Source organism: Talpa europaea, assembly GCF_964194135.1.
Source record: "Talpa europaea genome assembly, chromosome: 5".
Classification (NCBI taxonomy): domain Eukaryota; kingdom Metazoa; phylum Chordata; class Mammalia; order Eulipotyphla; family Talpidae; genus Talpa; species Talpa europaea.
Window position 1 is genome coordinate 11,379,364 of NC_140071.1, and position 26,962 is coordinate 11,406,325.

Below are 26,962 nucleotides of genomic sequence, written 5' to 3' on the forward strand. Positions count from 1 at the left end.
GTTAGTGATGGGGATATTTTCTGAGAAATGCATTAGTAGGTAATTTCCATGTTGCATGAATATCATAGAGTGTAATACCCACTGCACATCTAGGAGACCACATACGTAGGCCATATGGTATAGGCTGTTGGCACCACTGTCCTATATACATGGGGTGTCATTAACTGAAACATTGTTAATCAACACATGACCGAAATGGTATTATAGCCTTTGTTACAAATTTTCTTTTTTTAATAATTTTAATATATATATATAATTTATTTTTTAAATTTATTTAAGCATACAAAAGCTGAGGTATAGGCCAGAGGTGTGTGTGTGGGGGGTGGTGAGAGGATTCACCAGAGACAGGGTGGGGAACAGAACAGGCAGACTGACTGAAATACACTGCTGAGGGGAGCAGCGGGCGAGATAGGAGAGGTCTGCTGCGCCATGTGGGTCTCCTCCCTGGCCTGGGATCTAACTTGTGCTTCAGTGGCTGCGGATAGCTTCACAATGTTGCATCTTAACCCCTTGTGCCACCAGGGAGGCCCATTACAAATTTTCAAGGTAACCTAAGATAAAGCAGTTTGTGGGACATCTCTTTGGGCATAGATCCATTCAGAGTTTGGAGTGGAAATGGCTTCATCATATTCTGAATTTATATTTAAGAATTTGTTTTCCAATTATGTGCTCACCCACAGAGACTACACAAGAATCATTAACACTCTTTCACACTTAACAAATATTGGACTTTGCCTCTTTCCCTAATTCAGAGGTTTTCTTACTTGCTTTTCAGGAATTCAGAGATTAGGTCCATAAAGGCCATTGAGAAGTTTATGAGTTTCAGTTGCATAGTCACATATGCAATGTTCTGCTACAGAAATTGTTTTGTTTGTGCTTTTACTAGATTATTGAATTTTATCATTATTTTAGTTGAATTTGTGCATAAAACAGAAATACATCTGCCACAGTCATATTAATACCTGTTTTGACACATGTTCTCTCTTTTTTACATTTAACAAGGTGCATTTTTCCATAATTTGTTTCAGTATGTTTTCCTACAAAACACTCACTCTAGATCTTTTCATAATATAGTAACTGTTGAAATCATTTGTATAATATAAATATAAAAAGTAGGTGATTCTTTAGATATTGTCCCCTTCTAACTTCATGCAAAGTGGTTAGTATTGACAGAAAAATATTATTTGTAGAGTCTTCCCCTGTGTTTGGAATTTAGCACCCACCACTAAAATAGACAAAAATAGAAATACAAATACAAATAAAATAACAGAAATAAACACTCAATTCTGAAGAGTAAACAATCCATTTGCAAAATAAATGGTGGTTATTCTTGAGGCAGGGTTTTCTGAAGGCTTGTCTATGAAGAGCAGTAAGAAAATCTTACTTACAGAGTGAACAACTTAGGCTAAAATTCTAGAGGATCCAGCACTATCTCAAGCTAACATTGGACATTACCCAGCTGGGGGCAGTCTTCTTGCCCCCTGTCCCCCCTTGTGCAGTGCACCTAGTGAAATCTCAATGTTTTGGAACAAGATCCCTCATCCCATACTCAGTATCAAAAGTCAAGTAAAATACTGTTTTACTGAACCTAGTACTCTCTCGGAGGTTATCTTTTTTCCATCCATTTGTGCATTTTTCTCTTTATTTGTATTTAATTAGTTATTAAAAATCCAGTTCTCTCAACTCCAATATCTGGAGCATTTGTTAGTCTTCTGTCATCTCTGATGATAGTCCATATCTTGCATTTTAGTTATATCCTGTAATTCTATTTTATATAAAGGACCACTGAGGATGCCAATGATTAAGTGAGTTATAAATTGAAGAGCTGAACTTTTCAAGGTAGTCAGTAAATAAACTGAGATTGTTGTGGTGCGAGAAGGTAGAGAAACATTCAACAAAAAAGAAAAACAATAAAAGCATGACAATGACTTGTAGAAATCTAAGAAAATAAGTCTTAATATAAATATGCAGTGAATAATTTAAGAAAATACACTTTTGCCAAATGGACCACATTCAGTGTATGCTTATTTACTTAAGCAATGGAGGTTTTGACACTATTTTTAATGAGTCATCATTACATATTATGTCCAGAGCCATCTCATTCCTGTATCATCATTCTACATTTTTTAAAAACTGATTAGCTAGGGCCTCCCCGGTGGCACAGCGGTTGAGCGCTACGCTGCAAAGCTGTCCACAGCCTCTGTAGCGCCAGTTCGATTCCCTGCCAGCCAGCCAGGGAGAACCCCACGTGGCGTAGCATACCTCTCCTGCCTCGCCCACTGCTCCCCTCAGCAGTGTCTGCTCCCTGCTCTAGTGAATTCTCTCACTCTCCCATGCTTCTGACCTGTACCCCAGTTCTTGTATAAAATAAATCTTTAAAAAAAAGTGATTAGCTAATAATTTTGTCATTATTCTAAACATGTATTAAGAGTTCAGTTCTCAACTACTCAGTTCTATTTCATTTTAATTACCTTGTGTCATATATTGACTTTAGAAAATAACCAATATTTTAAATGACTGCTAGTTTTTAGATAGTGTATCTCTTGCCATTTAATGTACAAAATTATGAATTTTAAATAGAAAAAAAGTTACCCAAGCATAAAATCATTTAGAAAATTATTTATATAACCACAGATATTTTGGTTTCTCAGGAAAGGTCATTCAAGTATAAAAATGACATTTTGAAAAGTGTGATTATGGTAAAACAATCAATTTTAAATCATTTATCACATAGTAATAAAAGTCCATGTTTACCCTCATTCTCTTTATCAGTTAATTCAGTCATGTCTGTGTAATTACTAGTTCAGAATTTGACCTTCTTGCCTATCCAGACAATTAACACCTTTCTGCATACTTGTGCATGAGACACAGGCCTTACTTTTTTTTAATTTTACACTGAAGTGTGCATTATTTTAGTGAAAATTTTATAATCTTTTTTATTATGGAAAGTGTACTTTCCTTATTTTCATTGAATTAATGAATGTTGTTATATACTTATTTTTGCCCTTTACATTGTGCTAGGACATGGATTCATGACATATTTCTTACATATTTTCTATAGACCAGATCTCACAGTAGGGATATTATCTGATGAAAAACATGGTCTCTGCTATCATACTCTTAATTTTTTTGCTTCTGTCTTAACCAATAATATTATTGTTCCACTGGAAGACCTAAGTTTCCTTTCTGTCTCTAGCTATTTCTACCCAACCATACTACCTAACTCATGCAGGCCGAGGCATAATTCTCCTGACTTCAGGAAAGTCCAGGGGAGAAATAGAGATCACATTATGCTCACATAAGTCCTCTGATCTAAAGGGTGTCATGTTAAGTTCTGAGGAACTCTCCCTCAAAGTGCTTTCCTAAGGAAAGAATGGTTAGTTTCTATAGCTCACTAAGTACCCTGTAGTGGAGAAAGGTGTTGTGTCCCCTTTTCCTGACTTGAGCATTTCAGTGGGAGGTATATCTTCTATCCTCAGCTTTGCATCCTCGTTGTTAATGTTGGAGCAATAAAAATATTGGTTCAAGAATCTCCTATAAAAACTGAATTTCATTTGAATTTTGTTGTGAAAATAAGATGAATGCTGATATTAGGGTTTCCCCCTCCCTTTATTAGCACAATGAAAAAATCGAACAAAAAAGAAATAGGACAATATTAAAGTGCTTTATTTCATTTGTGGAAATATAAGGGAAGGATTGGATCTTAAAAATTCCAAGGTAAGACTTCTATATCTACTTCTATTTTTATGCCAGATAGGTGGGTATTTGAGCTTTGAAATAGAGCAGTATTATGGGCAGAAGTCTCTTGCTGGGACAATATTGCAGAGTGCCATCGTTAGGAAAATGGCTGTATTTTATTCTATATTTTTATCGAGTAACATTGCATTGTAACATATATGTTGCAGGTGTGTGTCATTAAAAATCAACATCTGTGTATACTACATAATTTCACTTGCTAAAAGTCCAATTCTGTTGAAGTGTTAGCATCAAAACCACTTACTATGGAGCACGACATACATTACATAATCTTAACGTATGCCAATTATTTTCATCTATTGGAACAGAAGCTAACTAGTATGCAGACTCAGACATTAGAAAAATTGTCTCTTTTCTTCACCTTGAAGGGGGAAAATAAATTGAAAAACAAATTGTGTTCAAGCAGCCAATTAAGAATCATTCCCGCAACAAAAATATGATCAAGAATATTTCTTTCTCAGACAAGTCTGATTGCCATTAGGTAGATTTCATTTATTGGGGAAAAACAGAATTCAAAAGCAAAGGCATAATTTATATTTCAGAATTTTGGCTGACGCATAATTCTTTATGGTTATGGGTATACAGTGCTTAGTAGAAACAGATAATTCAAAAGCAAACTATTTTTTGAGGGTATAGAATGCCAGTGAAACCAGGAGTTGAAACTAAAATTTACTTTAGTGATATATAGCTTAAGGGAACTCTCATCCCTTCTCAAACTTGCATGCTTAGGAGGTTGTTTGTAGAAGCCTTCCATCTATATTACCTCAGCAAGGGACTCTTACAGACGATAGACAAGAAAATGTTTCCAGATAGTAGAACTAGATTGTAATCAAGGATCTTCATTCACTTCTTGGAATATAAGACTTTTCAATTCCAGTGGGTGGAAATCCACCATTGCTCTGATGTGTTGCCTTAACTTTCAAAGTGGAGAAGACAATTTCAGAGGCAATTATTTAAGGCACTTCTCCTTTGTATATGAAGTACAATGAAAGCAAATCATACATCATCCCAGTTCATAATTTCCTGTGCCACAGCTCCATCTAATTGGATGCCGAAATTCAATGGAAACATATTGAGTATGTTCTATGTGTGGAAGGAATATGGGATTATTTTGCATTTTGCAAAAATTTGTGGGCAAATGATGAATTAGCACTTGATGACTATGAAGGGAAACTTTAGTACAATCTGGTAGCACATTAAACAGACCATTAGCATATACTGTTACAGTTCCCTGTTTCTGAGGCATTATCATGTAAAGGTTAGAGCTGTTGGACTGTGAATAATCAGGCTCCTCAGAATCCTGTTTATGGGATTGACTCACTCTTTCCCATTTTCCTTTTTTTTTTTTTTTAAGATTTATTTATGCATATAAGAACCAGGATACAGGCCAGAGGTGTGGAGGGTGAGAGGATTCACCAGAGACAGAGTAGGGAGCAGAACAGGCAGACTGACTGAAACACACTGCTGAGGGGAGCAGCTGGTGAGCCAGGAGAGGTCTGCTGTGCCATGTGGGCAGCTCCCCAGCCGGGGATCGAACCCTCACTGCAGAGGCTCCGGACAGCCTCATAGATTGTGTCATAACCCCTTGCGCCACCGGGGAGACCCACTCTTTCCCATTTTCTGACTGGCTGTTGCTGTCCACAAAAAATGTTGAGTTGAGGGCTTCCCCGGTGGCGCAGTGGTTGAGCACTGGGTTGCGAAGCTGCCTGCAGCCTCTGCAGTGCCGGTTCGATCCCCGGCCACCGGGTGAGGGTCCCACATGGCGCGCAGACCTCTCCTGCCGCCCGCTGCTCCCCTCAGCAGTGTACTTCGGTCCTTCTGCCTGCTCTGCTCCCTGCTCTGGCTCTGGTGAATTCTCTCACCCTCCCACACTTATGACTGTACCCAGTGCTTGTATGTATGTATGTATGTATGTATAAATAATCTTTTAAAAAAAGATTTAAAAAAAATGTTGAGTTGAAATGGGAGAAATTTATCTGCCTGGTTCCCTGAATAACTGAGTGGAACTGAGTCCTAATCAGGAATCCCTCATTTAGTCTTCACATGGGTAAGAAATTAAATTCTATGTGTTCATGTAAGCCACTCATACTTGGGATCTTCTCTTACAGAAACTCACAGTATTTTATTAATCACTCTGACTTATGAGACTGTTGAGAGATTTACATGTAACAATTTATGTAAATTCTCAACAAATATTAGTTATCATACTTTTACTAGATATGTGGGACATTTTATATCTTGGGCACATACAATGCTACTTTGGTAGGTCAATAAAATATAAATATTTCAGAATGATGTAATTACAATAAGATAAAATGTCATTTCCATCTAGTTGAAATTATGTTCTCAAAAATTTGTAAAAAATTATTGGACATTAATTTATAATGATGTCTGTTATTTAAACAATTTCAAACTAACTGAATTGCCTAACATCATTTCTGAGCATCTCTATAACACAAAAATAAATAAATTTGAAACTATCAATTGACATCTTTTAAACTTTTTCAATATTTTAGTATAAAATTTGTTTTCTACTATTTATGTAATGTTACTATATCAGTAATTATCCATTCAAATAAGAACATTTGACTTCCTAAATATATGAAAATAAGATTGTAATTTGTAGAGATTTTATATTGCATACTAAAATGAACATTTTAAATCAGACTGTTCCCAAATATGTAAATAGACAAAGATCGTTGTTGAAAAATTCATCTTATCAAATACTAAGCAATTCTCCATGTATCACTTAATGGTCCTTTAATACACTTTAGAGGATATGTTGCTAATATCTTTGCATATTTAATCAAAAATCAGCATAGCTTAGCTATATTAAAATTATGCTCCAACAGAACACTCTGGAGTAAGCTTTATTGCTTAAACTGTGAAAAGGTCACATATTTATAGCATATTATCGTGTTTCAAAAATAATTACATTTTCCTTGTCAGTTGGGGAAATAGAAAGAAAGATAAGATCTAAAATACATACAATTAAATGTAACCTTCTTAATGGAATATTAGTGATCTGGGATTTACTTTCAACATTTATTATAAAGGTACTCTTTACATACATATTTGTATAAATTATTCAATGTAGAAGATTGTGACCCATTTCTTGAGTTCCAGAAATCATTTATCACATGTTTTTAGATAGTCCAAGGTGAACTTCCAAGTGTCAACTCAAATATGACACATAAAAATGAGACTTTGTTTTTCTTCAGTTTACAACTTATGTTTTTTTAAAAGATTTATTTATTTATGCATACAAGAACTGAGGTGTAAGCCAGAGACCCGGGGGATGAGAGGATTCATCAGAGACAGAGGGGAAGCGGCAGGTAAGATAGGAGAGGTCTGCTGTGCCATGTGGGTAGCTCCTTGGCGGGGCATCAAACTCATGCTGCAGTGGCAATAATTTCATAGTGCTGAGACTTAACCCCTAGCACCACCAGGAAGGCCCCTACCCCTTGTGTTATTATTTGACTTCATTTATCTTTCATTCATCAGACTTACAAAATATTTCTTTCCTGCCAAACATCTTTTTCTTGGAAAATGCATGTGGAAGATGCATACATCAGTTTAACCACAATCCAGAACCACTGCCTCATGGAGTTTCATTTTACTAGGTCAAAATCTCATTTTCATTTATCAAATGTATCTTCTTAAGAATAATAAAGCACTTAAACTTTAAAAGTTAAACATTTATATCTAAATACATTTTCATATAAAATACTTCATCAAAAATTGTCCTTGAAAAAAATACAATAGTGACAATTGACCTGAATAATTAGAAATCCTCTTAAATGTGTCAAGGATACATTAAGCCATATGACATATTTTGAATTTGGTTATCCCCGCTAACTGCAATAATGGTTCTTTTTAAAACAGTAAAAAAGAAAAAAGATAAAAGATTTTTATTTTTTACTTTATTACCATAGTACTTTGAAACAGATGTCCCAAACCTATCCACTGTACTAGAAGCTGTAGTTCGGGTGTTTACAAAGATAAGAAAATGATGGCATTGTTATAATGACTTTGAGTGGCACTGATATTGTCAGTTTTAATGTTGACACTTCTATTTGTGGGAGTCAGAATCACATACAATGAATTGAGAGTATGATACCCACCTTAATTAAGCTCTCAGAGTTGCATTTCAGCACTACTGTGCAAACCCCCATAATTACATATGGAATGTAATATGGCAAAAATAAGCTACAGAGGAAATGAGATGTTTCAGAAGTTAGAAGAAACTGAACTCAAAGAGTGCATAAAAATTTCAGTTTTGTGTCATTGTAAATATTAAATAAGATGATGTAAACTAACTGTGGAAGATATACTTTAGACAGTATAATTTTCCATAATGGCATCTTACGATGAATAGTGTCACCTGGCACTAATATTACTTGATAGAAACTACCATAATGGAAGCAGAATATTTAAAATGAAAGGCAAACATTTAAAAATGAACAATGATGCTATATATATTTAAAAAAAAAAAGTTTGCTGTATCCACCTTGGAACATCTTCATTTGAACCTTTTCTTTAAAGAGAAATTAACTTATATTCCATCAGTAGGATTTTGTGTGTGTGCTGTCTTCATACAAAGGAACATCTAGGAGTTGAATCAGGAATTTGGAAGAGCCATCAAAAATTTGATTGTCACAAACTGTGCCATGTCAAAAGGAAGATTGCCTTTGGCCAGACTCAGATGAATAGGAATTAAACAACTGGTGGCTTTTCCAACATAGCCTACTCTCCTCCAATCCCCCCTATAAAAAGCATGGTTTCTAACCATGTAAAAGAGTTAAAATCTCCCGCAGAGATCATTTATAAACATTGAATAAAATTCATATATAAATTGTTTGGCTGTTTCAGAACACAATCAAACAGTCTCATCAGAGTAACCAATATCTCACTGAAAAGGTGATATGCACCCTGCTGTTTCATTGGGTGAATTTGTGGATGAACAGTGCAAGGAATAGAAACTGAGTAGCAAAGGCCGTCTTGAGATTTTTAGCTGTCATTGGAGTGAGAATACAAAAGCTGAAGTTTTGGATTGCCAGACACACTTCATTTTGAAAGGCTTGAAGGAAACAACTGAGAAATGAGCCTGATATTCTGCTTGTCCTTTTTTATCGAACCTTTTGTGAACACTAAGGTTGATGTAACTGTTATTATGAGTTCAATAAGGACGAAAACAAGAAATATAAGGTATAAAAAGAAACATTTAAAATGTTCAATTGAAATATGCTATAAAAATCTTAAAATTTAGTGCAGCTAATAATGACTTCAAATTATATAATAAAAAGCCACTGATTAAAGTTGAATTTTAAGAGCTATTGACTCAAAGTGGACGATATCAAAGCAACTCACCCTAAAACATCAGAAAAATCAGATAAAATTTAGGTTAATATATATTTGAATAACAAGATTAACAAACTTGACCAAGGTCAGGTATATGGAACCATATCCCTCAACGATGAATATATTTTCAGAAAATATAGGAAACTTAATATTGACCAAATCCTGGACAAATATAAACTTAATTCAAAGATCAAAAGCATTCTAAGAAAAAAGAACAGCAATCATAAAAACACCAAAATACAGAGAAGTATTAAGCAAAATAATTCTACATCTCACATGCCAAATTTCATTGAATACGTTTTGAATGAAATAATACTTTGAATCAAATGATAATGCAAGTAAATGTGTCATAACTTGTAGGAACCCCCAAATCTGTCTTCAATGAAAAGTTATAACCTTACATGCATGACAAAAACTCCATAATGTAAACATTTAAATAACAAATTGAAATGAATATAATGGTAGCCCTCAATAAGATATAATCATTTTAATTCTCAGAATGTTTGAATGTTGCCTTATTTAGAAAAAGATATTTACAGATATTAATCTAAGGATCTTGAAATGAAAGATCATCTTGAATATTCCCTTAGGCTCTTAATCTAATTAGAATGTTTGTTATAAGAGATCTGCAGGGGAGATTTGTCAAATGGATGATAGAGAAAGAGATTGGATGGATGCATCTTCAATCAAGAAATGCCTGGAGTCACCAGAAATTGGAAGAAAGCAAATAATAGAAACTACCTAATTGTTTTTGGAGGCAGCACAGCCCTGCCAACACCTTGACTTAAGCCTTCACATCCAGAACTGTGAAAGAATACATAACCACTGTTAAAACACCAAATTTGCTACAGCAGACTTAGGAAGCTATTGTAATGATAAACAACATTTAAAAAAAACAAAATAATTTCTAGGGAAGTAGAAGAATAGTATGTTAAGTACATAATTACAAAATAAAAACTGAGAGATAATAAAATATATTAAGAAAATGTAATTTTTATATCAGGAATAAAAGTAAACATTACTTTTTGATATAAAATCCTGGGAAAATTTTAATTTGGGTAAATTCCTAGTTTTATATCTTTTCACAAGGGAAAACTCAGGTTCAAATCTGCTTCCCTTCTAGGTTCCTTGACCATTTAAGGAGAAAATACCTGCTTTACATAAATTCATCTAGACGAATACAAGGTCAACAGAACATATATTTAAATAAGTATGCATTATTGATTACGAATGCAAATGGTATACTGATGCAAAAACAAAAATCCCACTAGCTGGGCCTCCCCGGTGTCACAGCGGTTGAGTGCTGGGTTGCAAAGCTGCCAGCAGCCTTTACAGCACCAGTTCGATCCCCGGCCACGGGGTGAGGGTCCCAGTTAGCGCGCAGACCTCTCCTGCCACGCCCACTGCTCCCCTCAGCAGTGTACTTCGTCTGTGTGTCTGTTCTGCTCCCCGCTCTGGCTCTGGTGAATTCTCTCACATCCCCGCGCTTCTGACTGTACACAGCGTATAAATAAATAAATAAAATTAAAAAAAACAACCCACTAACATTCAAACACATCCAGTAGGTGCTTGATTTTGTCCTCTTTCTTACTTTTCTACATCCACATGTTTACTAACTTTTCCACATCTTCTTCACTGCTTAATACTAAGTTTCATCGTGACTAAAGAGTTTCATTATTCTGTCATCTTTTTTAGCACAGGATACATTTTTATTATTGTGGTAAAATATATACAACCTAAAATTTATCATTTTAGCCATTCTTGATGGTATAAGTTAGTGGCATTAAACGTATTCATGTTGTGACATTAAACATATTCAGTAGCACTATCCTAAATTATATGTATGTATGCATACATACATACACACACACATAATGTGGTTTTGACTACTGCCCCCACATGCTGAACATTACATCTCTATGAATTATAAGTGGTAATTTGTACCTCTTGAGCCCTTTCGTGCATTAATTATCAAAAGTGACATAATCATGTCCCTATTTGAAAATATTTTTGGCTACCAGATTTTTAATTCCTAGTTTGATCATTTAAAACTTTCATTATTTGATTTTATCTTGCTACTTTCATATTTTAGCTAACCTTTCAATTAATCTGCCACATCCAATGTTTTCACATTCACTGTAGTGACTAAAGTGGCGGCACATTAGCCAAGGTGGTTCATTGCATATATTCTGTTCTTGCTTCGTCATTATAGATCATATGTAGACAATGTAGATATCAGTTAGTCACATGTAACTGGGATAAGAAGAACAATGACAGAATCCAATTAAGGTGAAAACTGACACAGGCAATTCTGGAACCAAAGCTGAATACACCAGTTGGAATAGGTTTCACTTTGTCACCCTTTGGAAATTGCATGATGAGCTACTACATGGATAGTTTTGAAGCTTATTGTATGTGAGGAAGGTATATATCAACATTAAGTAGACAAATGATGGGTCTGGACATTGATATTGCCTTTGCTGGTCCGTCAAATGCTACTCTATTATATAGCAGCTTGGATATGATTAACACAGTCATAATGAAAAGAATAGATCTAATTAAAGAAAATTGTGTACTGTTTTATGACTCAAGGTTATTCAAGTGACATGATAACTTCAAAACAGAAGAAAATAAATCTTTTCTATAAAATTTGTCACAAGAGTTATTTTTTTTTTCCTTTGCCCTGGCTCTGAGTAATATGTACTGCTCCATATGGCTGTGTGTGTTTTGGCAACCTTAGGTTGATTAAAGAAACATAGCCATTGCCATAAAAACCATATTTGGATTTGAGCCAACCTCCAAACTATCAAGTTAAAGCTGCCATATATTGACCCCATTGGTTTAAACCAGCTAATGTTTTCCATTATTTGAAGTTGAAGCCTGTGGATATGGATCAAGTTGGAAAGATGCTATCAGTATGATCTTCACTGTTGTTGTTATTTAATTTTTTGGAACTGATTAAAAATGGTGATTTTAAGAGGATATTGACTTTTGAAGAAGAACATTAGTATATACTTGCTGATTTAAATTACCTTTGAAACACATAATTAGATTTGTGAATCATTCCATTGATGAGAAAATCTGATGCAAGAACTAGAACATATAGCATCTATAAATAGCCAAACAAGGATTTTTTTTTTTCAGGAAGAAATTATAGAATCAACACAAAGGAGGATTTTTTTTTTACTAAAAAATATAGAAATTTTGAAATCTGCAGAGTGGAAGATAATGAGCCTAAAAAGGAAATTTCTGGGACATAAAGAAGTTCACAGAAAAAAGCAAGACAATGTTATATCACACACACAAAAAACTTTAAAGAAGAAAAAAATGGTAAACTATTGCTAAAATCTATTGCTGGGTCAAGTAAAATGAGAAACTGTTCACTAGATTTAGAGAAATACATATCATAGTATGTCCTAAAGAGAGTAGCTTCCATAAATATGAGATTAGATGTCAAAAAAGGCACTTCAAAATTTAAATAGAAAATGAGGACAAAGAGAAGACATGCAGGGTTTGAGCAACCCAACTTGCTGGATTAACCCTTTACTACACAATTAAAATTTACAGGATTAGAGAATCACAGGGTGATCTAAATGTTTAAGTAATTTTGAACTTTTGTTTTGTGTGTTGATGATGTAATATTTAACATGAGTTCCCATTTTGACTTCATGATAAATATACAAAACAAGAAACTAAGTAAATATTATGTTAGATGATGCTGTTTATGAAAAATAAATCAGAAACAACTGGAAGAATCTGGAATGGATTCAATTTAATTAGCTTCAGGAATGGCTTTATTGTGATGGCAATATGTTAGTAAATGTGTTCAGAGGCGGAGGAAAGCAGCCTCATGAATAACTCTGTGAAAAGCATCCCAAGTGGACAGAACAACATATAGGAAGGCCCAGTTGGAGGTGCAGGTTATGTTGGAAGAACATCAAGGAGGCAATGTGACTATGTTCAGGAAGAGAGAGAGACAAAAGAGACAGAGAATAAAGTAAAGAGAAATAGCGGAGCCAGATATGGAAAAGTCACATAACTTACCCTAATCACTGTTTTCAAAAATAATTACTCATATTCGCTTTTTTAAATGAAACTGTTATGTCAAAGGCTCAGAATGACATGGATCTCTATAATGTGCTAAAGACCTGTTTGACCTGGACTATTAGAACAAAGGCGTGAGAAACCGCTTTGCTTCATGAAGCTTTTGTAGAAGTTTGTTATTTGAAATGTTAAATCCAAATTGTCTTGTAAATAGTACTCTTTCATGAATAATACCTGCAGTTGAGAATAACACAGGTGGCCCTTTTACTGGGAGAATAAACAGATCTTGGACAACAGAACTGTTCAAAAAGATCACCATGGGTCACTATCATTATAACAATGCTTACTTTGCCCTGTTCTTTCTTGGCTATTGCTTTTTCACAAGTTTTTCTTCACACAGCTGGACTTCTTTGTTGTATGTAACATATCATGTGGTGCCCATTTTCTCTCCTGTTGCCCATGATTGAGAACAGATGTTATATCCCTTTATAATTGTCCTCAGGAAGTCATGATGCCTTTTAATGGCACTCTTTACTTTTTGTAATCAGGAGGGTTAGCTGCATGCTTAGAGACCCATGAAGTATAGAACTTCTTTTTATTGTAGATCTTCACATTCAACCCTGGACCTGCTGTTCTCTATTCACTGCTTGCTGGAAAAATTAGCACTAATAAAGGTTTTACACAACAGGTATTAATGCCTTACTGAAAGGTAAGGCATTACCTCTTTCAAGGTAAGGACATTTGGCTTTTCTTGGATAGGCAAGCATTGATCTTTGGAAGATAAATCTTTTTTTGATGGAGGAAAAATTTTATTTTTCTTCATCATTTCTGTTTAAAATAATTCAATCAGTCACCTTTAATTATATAATGAAAAGATTCAATAAAACAAGGGCTACCCTCAAATATGAGTCATCAAAATTCAGAATTTATTTTTCATGATTTTGTCGTTTTGACTGCATCGAACAATATTAATAAAATCATGCAGAAATCCTTCTGTGTGAATGCAAGGTTGTTTTTTTCTGGACAATTGTGGATAAAATTTGTTCAGGTAAGCTATGAAGAATTTGAATATGACAAATAGAAACAATTTCATGGAAAATACCATAAACACTTGGAGTCGAGTTGTAATTCTTTGCTATGTGGCCCTCTCCACGATGTGGTAGTTTTGTGTCATAAAAGCTAACAGGAGAGTATCACTAATAATGCATGCTTGTTTGTATGCTTGTCTCTAACCTCTCACCCTTTTAAAAAATTAATATAAAACATTTGACAGGAGCTATACCCACTTGTCAAAATTGTAAGTGAACAATACGGTATTTCTAACTATAGGCAAAATGTTATAGACAGACATTTAGAGCTTATTCATCCTTCATAACTGCAATATATGCTTATTGAACAGCAACTCCCTATTTCCCCTTCTCTCAATTCCAGGCAACCACCATGGTACTCTATTTATCTGCATTTGACTATCATCAGATAAGATATTCATAATGTATAATCATGAAAATATTTACAACTGACTTATTTAACTTAGCAGAATGTCTCCTACTTCATCCATGTTGTTACATGTAGCAGAATTTCCTTTTTCAAGACTGAATAATGTTCCATTATATAGAAATATATCACAATATTAATTTACTTTGTCAATTTGTCAGTGAGCATACAGGTTTAGTATTACAAACAATGCTATGATAAACATGGGAGTACATATATCTCATTAATTATTTTTAATTTTATTATTTTGGATGTATATTCACACATAGGATTGTAAGATTATATGTTATTTCTATTTTTAATTCTTTGAAGAATCTTCATAGTGTTTTTCATAGTGACTACATCACTTTATAGTCTCCCTAGCTGTACAAAGTTTCCAAATTCTCCACATCCTCATTTAACTATTTTTTATAGTCTTCACCCTGATGTATGTGACATGATATCTCATTGTAATTTTGATTTGAAACTTACTGATGTTTGGTGATGTTGAACATAATTGCATATACCAATTACATATTTGTATGTGTTCTTTGGAGAAATGTCTATTCAAGTTTTTTGTCTTTTTTTATTTATTTATTTTGGCAATTAAGTTGTAATACTGCCCCGTATATTTTGGATATCAGTCTTTTATCATTTGCAAATGTTTTTCCCCTATGTTTCTTTTTCATTCTGTGTTTGGTTTCTTTGCTGGACAGTAGTTTCTGTCAGCAGAATTGAAAATATTCCCCTTTGCATTTTTAGAAGTCATTCAGTTTCACTTATATTTAAGTCTTAGGTGCAGTTTGAGTTGATTATTTAATCTGTGGTGTAAGATAATATTTAATTGTATGCTCTTGCTTATAAATTTATAGCTTTACCCAAACCATTTATTCTTAAGACTGTACAGTAACCAATGTATATCTTTAGCATCTTTGTCAAGTTACAGTATATGTGCAGGTAATTCTCTGGACTCTTATTTTGTTCTGTTAGTATTTCTGTTTTTCTTTATGCCAACATCTCCTGTGTTAACTACTATAGCTTTGTAATATAGATTGAAATCAGGAAATACAGTGCTTCTAGTTTTCTTTTTGGTCAAGAGTATTTTGTCTATTCATGATCTTTTATGATTCCATATGAACTTTAGGATTGCTTTCTCTATAGCTGTAAAAAAAAAATACTATTAGAATGTTGATGGGGTGAATTGACTCAAGAGTTACATTGGAAGATTCTGCTATAGGGCATTTCCATCTTCACAGAATGTTCTACTGCACAGTTCTGTTATATAGACATGGTTCTCAAACATTAGGTTGCCCCATAATCATTTGAAAGGCTTGTTGAAATGGTATTCTGTGCCCCTTCCACAGTAGGACTACTAAGGGAGGATGGGAATTTGTATTTCTCTAAAGTTCCAAAGTATGATTGAAATTATTCCACTAGAACCAAAATTTAAAAAAGCATTGATTTAGAGTTAGCGATTTATTTGCATAAATGTCCAGAAAATATTAAGCAGCTATATTCAAGGGGACAAAAGCATTCTGCATCTAAGCATGTGTTTTATAATAAAAAATTTTGGAGGAATAGAGGGTATTTGTTCTCAGTTAATGGTATTTTGCTGCTATCTGCAGGTAAAACTGGATACAAACTAATAATTTCAATCTTTCAGACAAACTAAATATTGCAGTCAGGAAAATGTGTACAGTGCACATTAGTCTCATTAAATAGTATTTCCATCACATAATATAGAACAAGCAAATAACCCAAGAGCGTAGATAGCAGGAAAAGGCAGCAATTAGGAGCTGAGTTTTGTATATATATTGTATAATATATTCAGTTGTCAAATTTATTATATGATTTGTTAACAATAACTGTGTTCAGCAATTAGTTCTCAAAATTCTTAAAAGTTGTGAAAATTGATCCTCTAAGCTGGTACAAACTGGCTCAACCTTCCATTATGATGTGTCACACCAAGAGCTCTGCAGGCCATTCTCCCCACAGAACAGGGTCTATGATGTACTGATTAGTGATAAACATCTTTCCCTCATGATTTATAACTAAATCAAGATATGGAAAATGATTCATGGACTTAAAAGGAACCACTACCCCAATAATAACTAAATTAGAGAATTAAATAGCTAATATTGACCACGACATTAGGCAGATTTACCTTCCAGATGGTTTGAATCTGCTCCCTGAATTATGTGGAGTTACTGACCTCCAATACTATGTATGCGACCTTATTTGGAAATAGGGCCTCTGCAGATGACCAAGTTAAGATACAGACATCAGAGTGGACCCTAAACTGACGTGGTTTATATAGTTCTAAAGAGGGAAAATTTGGAAGCAGAGAGAGAAACATAACCGCACAAAACTATGTAAAGAGAGAGGGAGAACTTCATATAAGCCAAGGAATGACAGAGACTACCAAACTCTTAAGTGGCGTGAGACAAGTTCACACAGACCTTGATTTGTTTTCTAACCTCCAATATTACAAGACAATAAATTTTTGTTGACACCAAGTCTGTGGCACTTTGTTTCAACAATTCCAGGAAATTAATACACCCACCAATAACGGTATCTATTGATAGGTGAAGGACTTCCTCTGAGCAAGAGGTCCCTATGCAAAAATGGACTGAAAGGTCATATAATAAATAGACTCGTTCTCAAGGTGAAGAAGGACAAAGCTGAGTTAAGCATGCTCAATTATTCATTCTTTATGTAATAATCAAATAAACTACCGCAGAGCCTCATGGCAAAGTGAGTAAAGGAGTGAAAGAAAGCCAAGAAGTGCTTAAAAAATCATTTTCATATAAATTATTAATTCTCTTGTACATCCAAAATCTATAAAAATGTTTGCTAAGATAAAAATTTACAGTGGCACATTTTAGCTCTGTGTTACTTGACTATCTAAAACTGGAGACTTTTAAGTCACCCCTCTCATAATTTTCTTCTACTATTTTTGTCTTTTTCCCATCTTGTACTTGGTCTTTGGCTAATATGCTTACTTCATTTGTGTTAGTATTTGTGTTTAGTACCTACTTGACTTCACACTTTTATCAGGAAATAATAGTTAAAGAGAAAATCAGCAAAAGAAGAAACCTTGTATTCCGACATACACACTGAATTTTGGAAAATAGGAAGGTAGAACTTCAATTCTGATGCTAATCATTTTCAACCTAGAGAATTAAGACCTGGCTTTACATTGTCAACAACGTCACCTTTCCATTTTCCAACTTTATTAAGGTATAATTGATATATAATATGTAAAATTTAAGGCATACAACAACCTGTTGTTTTGAAACATGTGTGTGCATGTGTGCTATGTCATATAATTTCTGACTTTTGTATGTGCGTGTTGAGAACATTAAGGTCTACTTTCTTAGCATCTTTCAAATACATCTTATAGTATAGGTAACTATAATCTCCATACTATGCCTTAGATTCCCCACCATTTACTCATTTCCAACAGAAAGTTTATAACATTTAACCAACACCTCTATTTCCCCCATGCGCCAGTCCTTGGTAATCACCATGCATACTCTGTTTTCATTAAGTATTTTTTCACATGTAAGTGATGTCACACAGCATTTGTTTTTCAGCATGCACTATTCAGTCCATTCAATACTCAAGAGAAAATTTGGAGGGCTGTGTTCTTCTAAAATTTTTCAGAATCAAAATAAATGAAGAGACTCACTTTCGGGGGGGGGGGCACTAAGGAGTCAATGCTTAAAGAGTATATGGTTTATCCAGAGGAGAAAAAAACTGATGGCAAGAAACGGTTAATGACTCAAAAAAAAAGGTGAGACCCCCTGCCAGAGAGCAAAGGTCAAAAAAATGTTTGTTGGGGGAATGACAGTAAATTTTTTAAAAGCATATTATTTATTACATTAATGGTGTTGCCTATCTTATTACATTAATGGTGTTAAGTACCTATTAATTACCTATCTATTACATTAATGGTATTACCTAGTAATCTTCTAATTCTTTCTATCTTTCTAATCCTCAGATCTTAGTTTTCCTTGGTGTCTTTCACAACATTCTCACTGAGCTGAGAAAAATAATGTACCACAAATTTATTTCTGTTATGAGCAAATATAAAATTAAATCACAAGAATTATATTTCCATTAAAAACATAACATTATTGCAAGGCACACAATATAATATTGTTGAAAACTTTGTGTTGAGGCTAATCATCATTGAGACATGAAAATGATAAAATAATTTTCTTCAAGCTATTGGAGTTTGGGGTAATCATCTCTCAAACTTTTCATTGACTATACATATTGATGCTGTGTCTGTTTTGTTTCATTTGTCCAAAAAATGTTCAAGCTATGAAATGCTTCTGTTTCTACATCAGATGCTTCATAAATTGACAGTGGCTATGTAAGGAGGAAATTAATAAAAAAAATATGCTTTTATTTACTGTAATCCAAATATTTATATAGGGTAATGACACAACATTCAAGTTAATATGTACAATAAAGCTTGCATTTTACACAGACAATATTGAGTTACTATCTATGTCTTATTGTCATGCATAAAATGAACAGTGCAAACTTCAAAATGCACAAGTAGTGCTTAACATCTGTTAGATATCCGCAGAAGAGAACATGTGTGTAGCATCTTATAAAGCAATACCAAAGTTCATATAGTCCAGAAGATGGTGCTGTTTACATTTCTACTACACTTGGAACTGCAGAGAAACAATTTATTTCCAATTCAGCCATTGATGGGTTGTAAATTATTGAGCATACCTCCGCAATAGGAACAGTTAATGTAGCTTTGCTCTTGAGGATTTCACATTTACAAATAATTTGCATAACATTTCCACACGAGATATTAGAAAATGTACTACTTCACAAGCAAGCTCACATTAATGGAACCTGATCAGTTGCAGTTTTCCTAGCTATCTTCTGCCAGGAGCACACTCAAATGTGAAAATACATATTAGATAAAAGACCTATTTAATTTTCTGGTTACTTATATGGCTATTAAAATGCAACATGAACACCATTAAAGTGGTGATGATCCTTATTTAATGGAATGTGAATTTATTCTTCCAAATACTGAACAGTTTTATATTAAGTTTTGTGACATATTAATTATGTACTCTTCAGGCACAAAAGCTTTAGCTAGTTAACATAGATAAATGGGATACATGGTATTTATAGTATTAGAACTATTCACTTCATCTGAAGTTTAGTAATGGATTATGCACACAGTCTTATAACTGCTGTAGTACTTTAGGAAGGAGATGGAAGGTCCACCACATGCATTTAACAAGACTGTCACCTGCAGTGCTTACTGTTTCTGTTCAGAAATCCATGGACTTTATAGCAGATCATATAATGAAAATTTAAACTAGCTTTTCCAATCCCTTTAGCAGCAAATTGATATAGAAAGAATAAATGAAGGAGAGCTAAAAATACACAAATCTTTCCAGAACAGACCAAATTTTAATTAAGTACTTTAGTAGAGATTTAATGTTATAGCCTAAAGGACTAAATTAGTAATATGTTTTGATTAAGAGTGGGGAAATTTGTATGGTTGAGAGAATTATAATATTACCAATCATAGGACAATTTATATAGATGGTGTTTAAAGTCAATGAAAAGAAAAATCAATATGGATATTGTTTAGATAAAGGCACCCACTAGAAAATATAACATAGGAAATTTCTGAGCTGTTAATGGTAGTTCTCTCTTAGATGAGTGGTTCAGGAATGCAGAGTAGAGATTAATCATTATATCATCCCTTATTTTATGTTTTGTTTTTAAAAACACAATGCTATATCTATTTTATAAAAGGTGAAATATGTATCTGAAAAAACCAGGATGAAAACTTCAAAAATATAAATTCAAAGATTATGAGAATCATTGTGTTTTTTCATTTGTTGTTTGTTTGGTAACTATTGTCATTTGTTATTTTTAGAATTGCTTTCCCTAAACTTCCCAAGAGAACTTCTGCTGAAGACTCTTTGGCATGGGCCTTTGGAGCTTGGACCTTTGACAAGTTTCTCAAGTAACTTTGCTGCACAGCAAATCTGCAGACGCTTGCAAATGTCTGAAGCTGGAGAGGAGCACCTTGGCCGGAAAATGAGAATGGCATGAAGTTCAGTAAACACAGGACAACATAATACAGTAAACAAGTAACATTATTAAATAAAACAAGACAGTACACAGAAGACTTATGGATATGATCCCTTTAAAACTTAGTTAACATGGGCTTTTAGTGGGGGATGCCCTCTTATCAAATGACTTTGTTGTTTTTCTTTTTCCTTTGCCACGGTAAGCTTAATGAAACAATTAGTGATCTTATTTCATTTTCCTAGACCTCTTTCCCAGAAGCAGATCTAACGTTTAAGTTGCCTGGAACAAAAATATAAGGAGTGTAGTTGCAGCTGGTAGTCCTGATAACTGCAATTTAGGTAGTCAGTGCTTCTGGACTATAATTGGGTTTCTTTATGTTTTTTGATAAGGTCTTTGTTGAACTAATTTGCAGTTGTTATCCCTTTTCTAGAATTTATAAATTAAAAGTTCTTGGAGATAAGTATATTTTACTATGAATGCTACAATGTAAACAAAAGATTGTTCTTTTTTTTTTTTTTTAAAGATTTATTTACTTATGCATACAAGAACTGGGGTACAAGCCAGGGATGTGGGGATGAGAGGATTCACCAGACAGAGGGGGGAGCAGAACAGGCAGACTGACTGAAATACACTGCTGAGGGGAGCAGCGGGCAAGACAGGAGAAGTCTGCTGCACCATGTGGGTCGCTCCATGTCCTGCCTAGGATTGAACTCATGCTGTAGGGGCTGTGGGAAGCTTCACAGTGCTGTGCTTAACCCCTTGTGCCACCATGGAGGGCCCAAGATTGTTCTTTTGAACATAATGATATTGTTTCCAGTGGTTAAACTATTTGCAGTAAAGGAATTATTTGCAAAAAAATTTCTTGATCCTGTTAACCTTTTTTTCCTAGTACAAGATATGCTTTCCCATTATTGTGTCTATGCTATATTACCCAGTGTTCACACCTTTGAAACTAGTAAACAAAAAGATATTTCTTTAGATATTGCTGTTAATATAGGAATGTTGCCAGAACTTGTATTAATTCAGTAGCTATTGTGATTATGATGCAATCCTATGCTTATTATTTATGATTTATTTATTATCAATATAAACATAATTCTGTTCTCACTCTGGATGGTTTGCACAGAAATATTGCATCAATGTATATCATTATAAGCATTTCACACAATCTGGCAACAAGTAAAGCACATACAAAGGATAAACATTGGATTTATGAAGTGAGTCTATATGGACAAAGTTGTATGAGAACAGCTAGTCTATGTAGGAGATCAAATTAGATCTGGCCTACGCCTATATTCTATTTTTTTTGAGATTTATTTATGCATATTGGGTGTATGCCAGAGGTGTTGAGGGAGGGTGAGAGGATTCACCAGAGAAAGAGTGGGGAACAGAATAGGTGGATTGACTGAAATACACTGCTGAGGGGAGCAGCAGGCGAGTCAGGAGAGGTCTGCTGCGCCATGTGGGTAGCTCCCTGACCGTGGATAAAACTTGTGCTGCAGTGGCTGCAGATAGCTTCATAGGTTGTGTCTTAACCACTAAAATATAATTTGTAAACTTAAATGAATGCTTTCTGATAAAAAGCTATGTGATTTAATGATCTAAATGAATACATATAATCAGGTATTATATGATATCTTTCTTTTTAAAACATAATCCACAAGAGGAGTAAAGCATCACATAGTGAATACTGCTTTCCTGAAAACCTGATGCTTTAACATGTGAGCTGATTTTCTAAATGTATTATATGACTTAGCATCTAATTATTTGTAAAATATCCACATTCAATTTTGTTTTCTTTTTTTTCTATAACAAAATTAAATGTTTTAAGCATTGTGACATGTGAGAATTTAAAATGTAATATTTGAAAAATGCATCCCAATGATAAACAAACTTAACCCCCCTTTTGTGATGTGTGTGTGCGTGTGTATGTGTAGAAATGGGCAGGATTTTCTGCAGTACTATCTCACAAAATGTCTTTAGAATAAACATTGTCCTGCTCTTATATTTTTTATTTGTTTATGCTTCTGGGTAATACTTTGAAGAGGTGGTTTCAAGGTTGTTAACATGGATAACTCTTGCTCTAAGATATTAATACAAATGGAACATCACAAGTGCATTCAAGTGTTTCTTATTCAACATTGTATAAAAATATTTCTGAACACTGGCCTGCTTCTCCTTTTTATTGTATAACTTATCTTTCATTTTTCAATTATTCATAGCCTCTTAAGGACCACTTTTAGTATAAAATAGTATCTATGGAAGGTAACAACAGCAAGAATGTATTTCTGAATGGATTACAAGGAAAGATCTATTTAGAAATTTAAATGTATGTGGCCAACATAGAAGAAGATATATGCACCCACTCAATAACTCTTTACCCAATAGTTTTCTCATTAGACTATCTTAACCTTATGATTTTCTTTCTGGGAAGTGTGTGTGTGTGTGTGTGTGTGTGAGTATGTGTGTGAGTGTGTGTGTGTGTGCTTTCCTTTTATTTGTTTTTGTGTAAAAAATGTGGTGTGAGTTAAAACACTTTATGAGTGTATTCATTTCTTTATAGTGCATTTAGTAATATTCTGAAGTCATTTAAGCTATGCATAGTTCAAATTTATTTTTTGACCATCCATTTAAAGAGAATGTTACTCTCCTGGCCTTTCTTTCCAATACCTAAAAATAACAGTGCTTTTAGCTCTTTGCCCAGCTACCCTTAAAATAAAATTCTACCCTAATTTTACATTTTGATAGTTTACTTTTCAAAGTTTTAGGTCCCTTTTTGTTTGCACATTACTTTAAGTATAGAAATAAATATAGAAAATAGTTCAGAAATGCTTATTTATCCAATAAAGTATAGGATAGACATATACCAGATTGATTTCATTTACAGATAAACTGATACAGAAAAAGTATACTTCCACCAATCACAACACTCAAAATGTTACAGATAGCTACTTTTCACTAATTTTTGTGTGTTATTTAAAAATTATTATGGAATCAATTCTGTCTTCTAAAAGAAAAACCTAAATTTAAGAATAATGCCGGAAAAAGCAAGAGCAAAGCCTCTTCTCTACTATACATTTGCTTTCACCAAATACTGCTTATTTATATGAATCTAGTTAATACAAAAACACAGGATGCTTTGCTACTTTGCTTGTTTTGTTTTCTTTTTCCTGAAGCCTTATCAGAAATGCCAGTGATTATTTATATATCTATAAGACAGTTCTAAATAATATAAAATGTATGTGACTTGATCTAAAGTTAATTTTAAAGTCTTATAGCTCAACTACTTATTTTCATGGAAGAGGAATCTGAAGTTCCAAGAGCTTCAATTCCTGACCCCAAAGTGGGACCTTTATTCATAATGGAAGGTGACTACATACAATTACATCCTTTCTGAGAACTACACATATGTAAGGAAATCAGTGACCTTTAATCTAACATGTGTGCTGTGGATTTCATGAGAAATGATCAGGAAAACCTAAAGATAAATTTAGGTCACTGAGGTGTTTTGAACTTCATCATACAATGGTGGATGGGTCACTATTGATACTGCTCCTGGAAAATTTCCTTTTATTGTGAGAAGACAAAGACTTCCAATTGCAAGACACAAGTTCTATGGCCTTTTACAGACATTTTGATGCATCTTTTGAAATACAGAGCACCTAAGAGAGGTAGAAACTAGAGAAATTTCTAAGGTACAAGATATTGGTGAAATAAAAATTGAAATTGAAACATATACAATTAAGGCATAGATTTCTATTATAAATAGTCATCATGTAATCGAAGAGTACAACTACTAAGAATACTGGAGTTTCAGTCCCAACTAGAAATCAGTGTCAGAATGTAACTAGCAAGCTATGTAATCATATGCAAACTGTCTAGCCTATTTGTTTCAACATTTTGAAAATGGCCTCCTTGCTCCATTTATTATAGAGATTCAATGGCTAAAAATAAAAATATGTTGGATAATGACTGGTCTTTGAAATAAGACCAATTTTTTGCTTAATAATGTTTATGAAATGTTTAAAATGTTATTTATCAAAAATGTAAACTGCAGTCAAAATAAAGCTAAAAACACTCAGAAAACAATTTCTATACCTTCTTTTATTGTTGTTTTTTTAATTTTTTTGTGGTGAGCCAATAGTTTACCCTTTCTCTTTGTTTCTTATCTGTTTCTATGACATTTTTCTATCTAAATATTATTTTATTACTTACTCATATGTCCTTCCTTGCCAAATCATCCTCTTTCCTATGGTCACAGATAAATGCAATTCAAGCTCAATGTCTAAAACCAAGACTCCCATATACTGAGACACCAAAGTATATTATGGGAGGACTACTATAATGTAAACCTTTAGTCCAGACTCCCAAGACATACTGATTATAATAAATCTAAGTTGAAATATAGGAACATCCATTCTTATCAAACACTCCAAGCACATCAGATATCCATAATCCTTGGACAGTGCATTCATTCAGAAACAGCACGTTACAAGGACTTCATCTTCCATTTCAAATATCTAAAAAGAAAATTTGCTTGGTCCTTTCTGGTGGCACAAGGGGTTAAGATTCAGCCTATGAATCTATCTGCACCACTGAAGCGAGACTTCAATCCCCGGCCAGGGAGGAGACCCACATGGTGGGCAGACCTCTCCTGACTTGCCCACTGCTCCCCTCAGCAGCGTCCTTCAGTCAATCTGCCTGTTCTGTTCCCCACTCTGTCTCTGGTGAATCCTCTAAACGTGCCCTACACCTCTGCCCTGTACTCCAGTTCTTGCATGCATAAATAATAAATCTTTTAAAAAAAATTGCTTAGTTGATCCAAAGCTAGGGGTTAATTCCCTTTAATCAGTTTACAACATAGTTTTAAATACTTATGACCACCTAGAGAATTGTACTTGGATATTATGTTTGGAATAATCATAATACCTACCCTTCGGCATACATTGAACACAGAAGTTTGCTAATAAACTATATATGATAAACTAATCACAATAAAAATACAAATGAAATTATTCTTTCAAAAAAAAAAGGAAAACAATAGCTATGTTTTACTTTTTGGATCCCAAAACAGTGTTTTAGAGAAAAGACCACAATTGCTCCTTTATGCCCATCAGTCTTCTGTTCTGCTGTGCTCCTGTGAAGGTATAAGCTCAACATGTGCACACTACTAGGAATTTTAAAAGGAAGTAAGTGATAGGAAAACCCACCAACCTAGAGTATAAAAAGATAGAAGGAAGGATATGAGGGCCCCTTAGCTGAATTTTTGTCCTACTGTCTTTTTATCCGTGCCATGTGGTGGCACAATTAGCTGGTGTAGTTCCAAACACTAGGGAGATCCATATTGTCCTATCTCAGTGACCGTGGCCACTGTGTCTGATTTTTTAGCATTCAGACAGAAACCACTTTCCCTTTAACTACATGTATGATTTCATGTTCGATGCTCTGACATCCTACCTCAAAATCTTCCCTTTCTCAGAAGGAAGCGAATTGAAACATGCATCAATTTAAAAGTAACTGCTATTCACAGAATTGTTACCTGGCTTCGGGCCCTGGTAAAAACCATTACAATACATTAAATTCATTCCAGGAAAGACTTGAATGATCTAGATTTCGGGCCAAAGAGCTCTTTGGATATTGGCCATATGTCAAAGCTTTCTTTGTCTACAAAGAGGCAGGATTGATCAACTGTCACTAATTCTGCAGCTTAGAACTGAGACACTTGCCACACTATCAGCAGGGTGAATAGATGCATGTGGAATAAGGAAGGGAGAGATGTGTGTACAATTTTTACATGAACCTTATACTTCCTCCAAAATGAATTTTTTTTTTCTTTTTAGTATTTTGGCAACAAAATAAAAGTATTCCTTGCGGCGTTTAATAGGGTAGAAAAATGTACAATATAATTGGATATTGGCATTGCCAAACATTTCCAGTAAACATATACAATGAGAGGTCAAGGAAAAGTAGTTTTGCATAGTCTCTGCTCGTCCCCACAACTGTTGATGTAAAGGATTGAAAAAAAAAAGAAAGAAAAATTAGGAAAGAGAAGGGAGAATATATGAAGAAGGAAGGGAGGAGAGGAAAGAAAACAGGGAGTGAGAAGAATGCAGCATTTCTTAAAATCACTTTAGCAGTGCTCAGAAACAAGGGAGAGTAAAACATGTAAGATGTTTAAGATAATTTTAGAGACCAAAAGTGCATAGAAGTGGTTTGTTAGTAGTTCTCAATTTTGGTATCC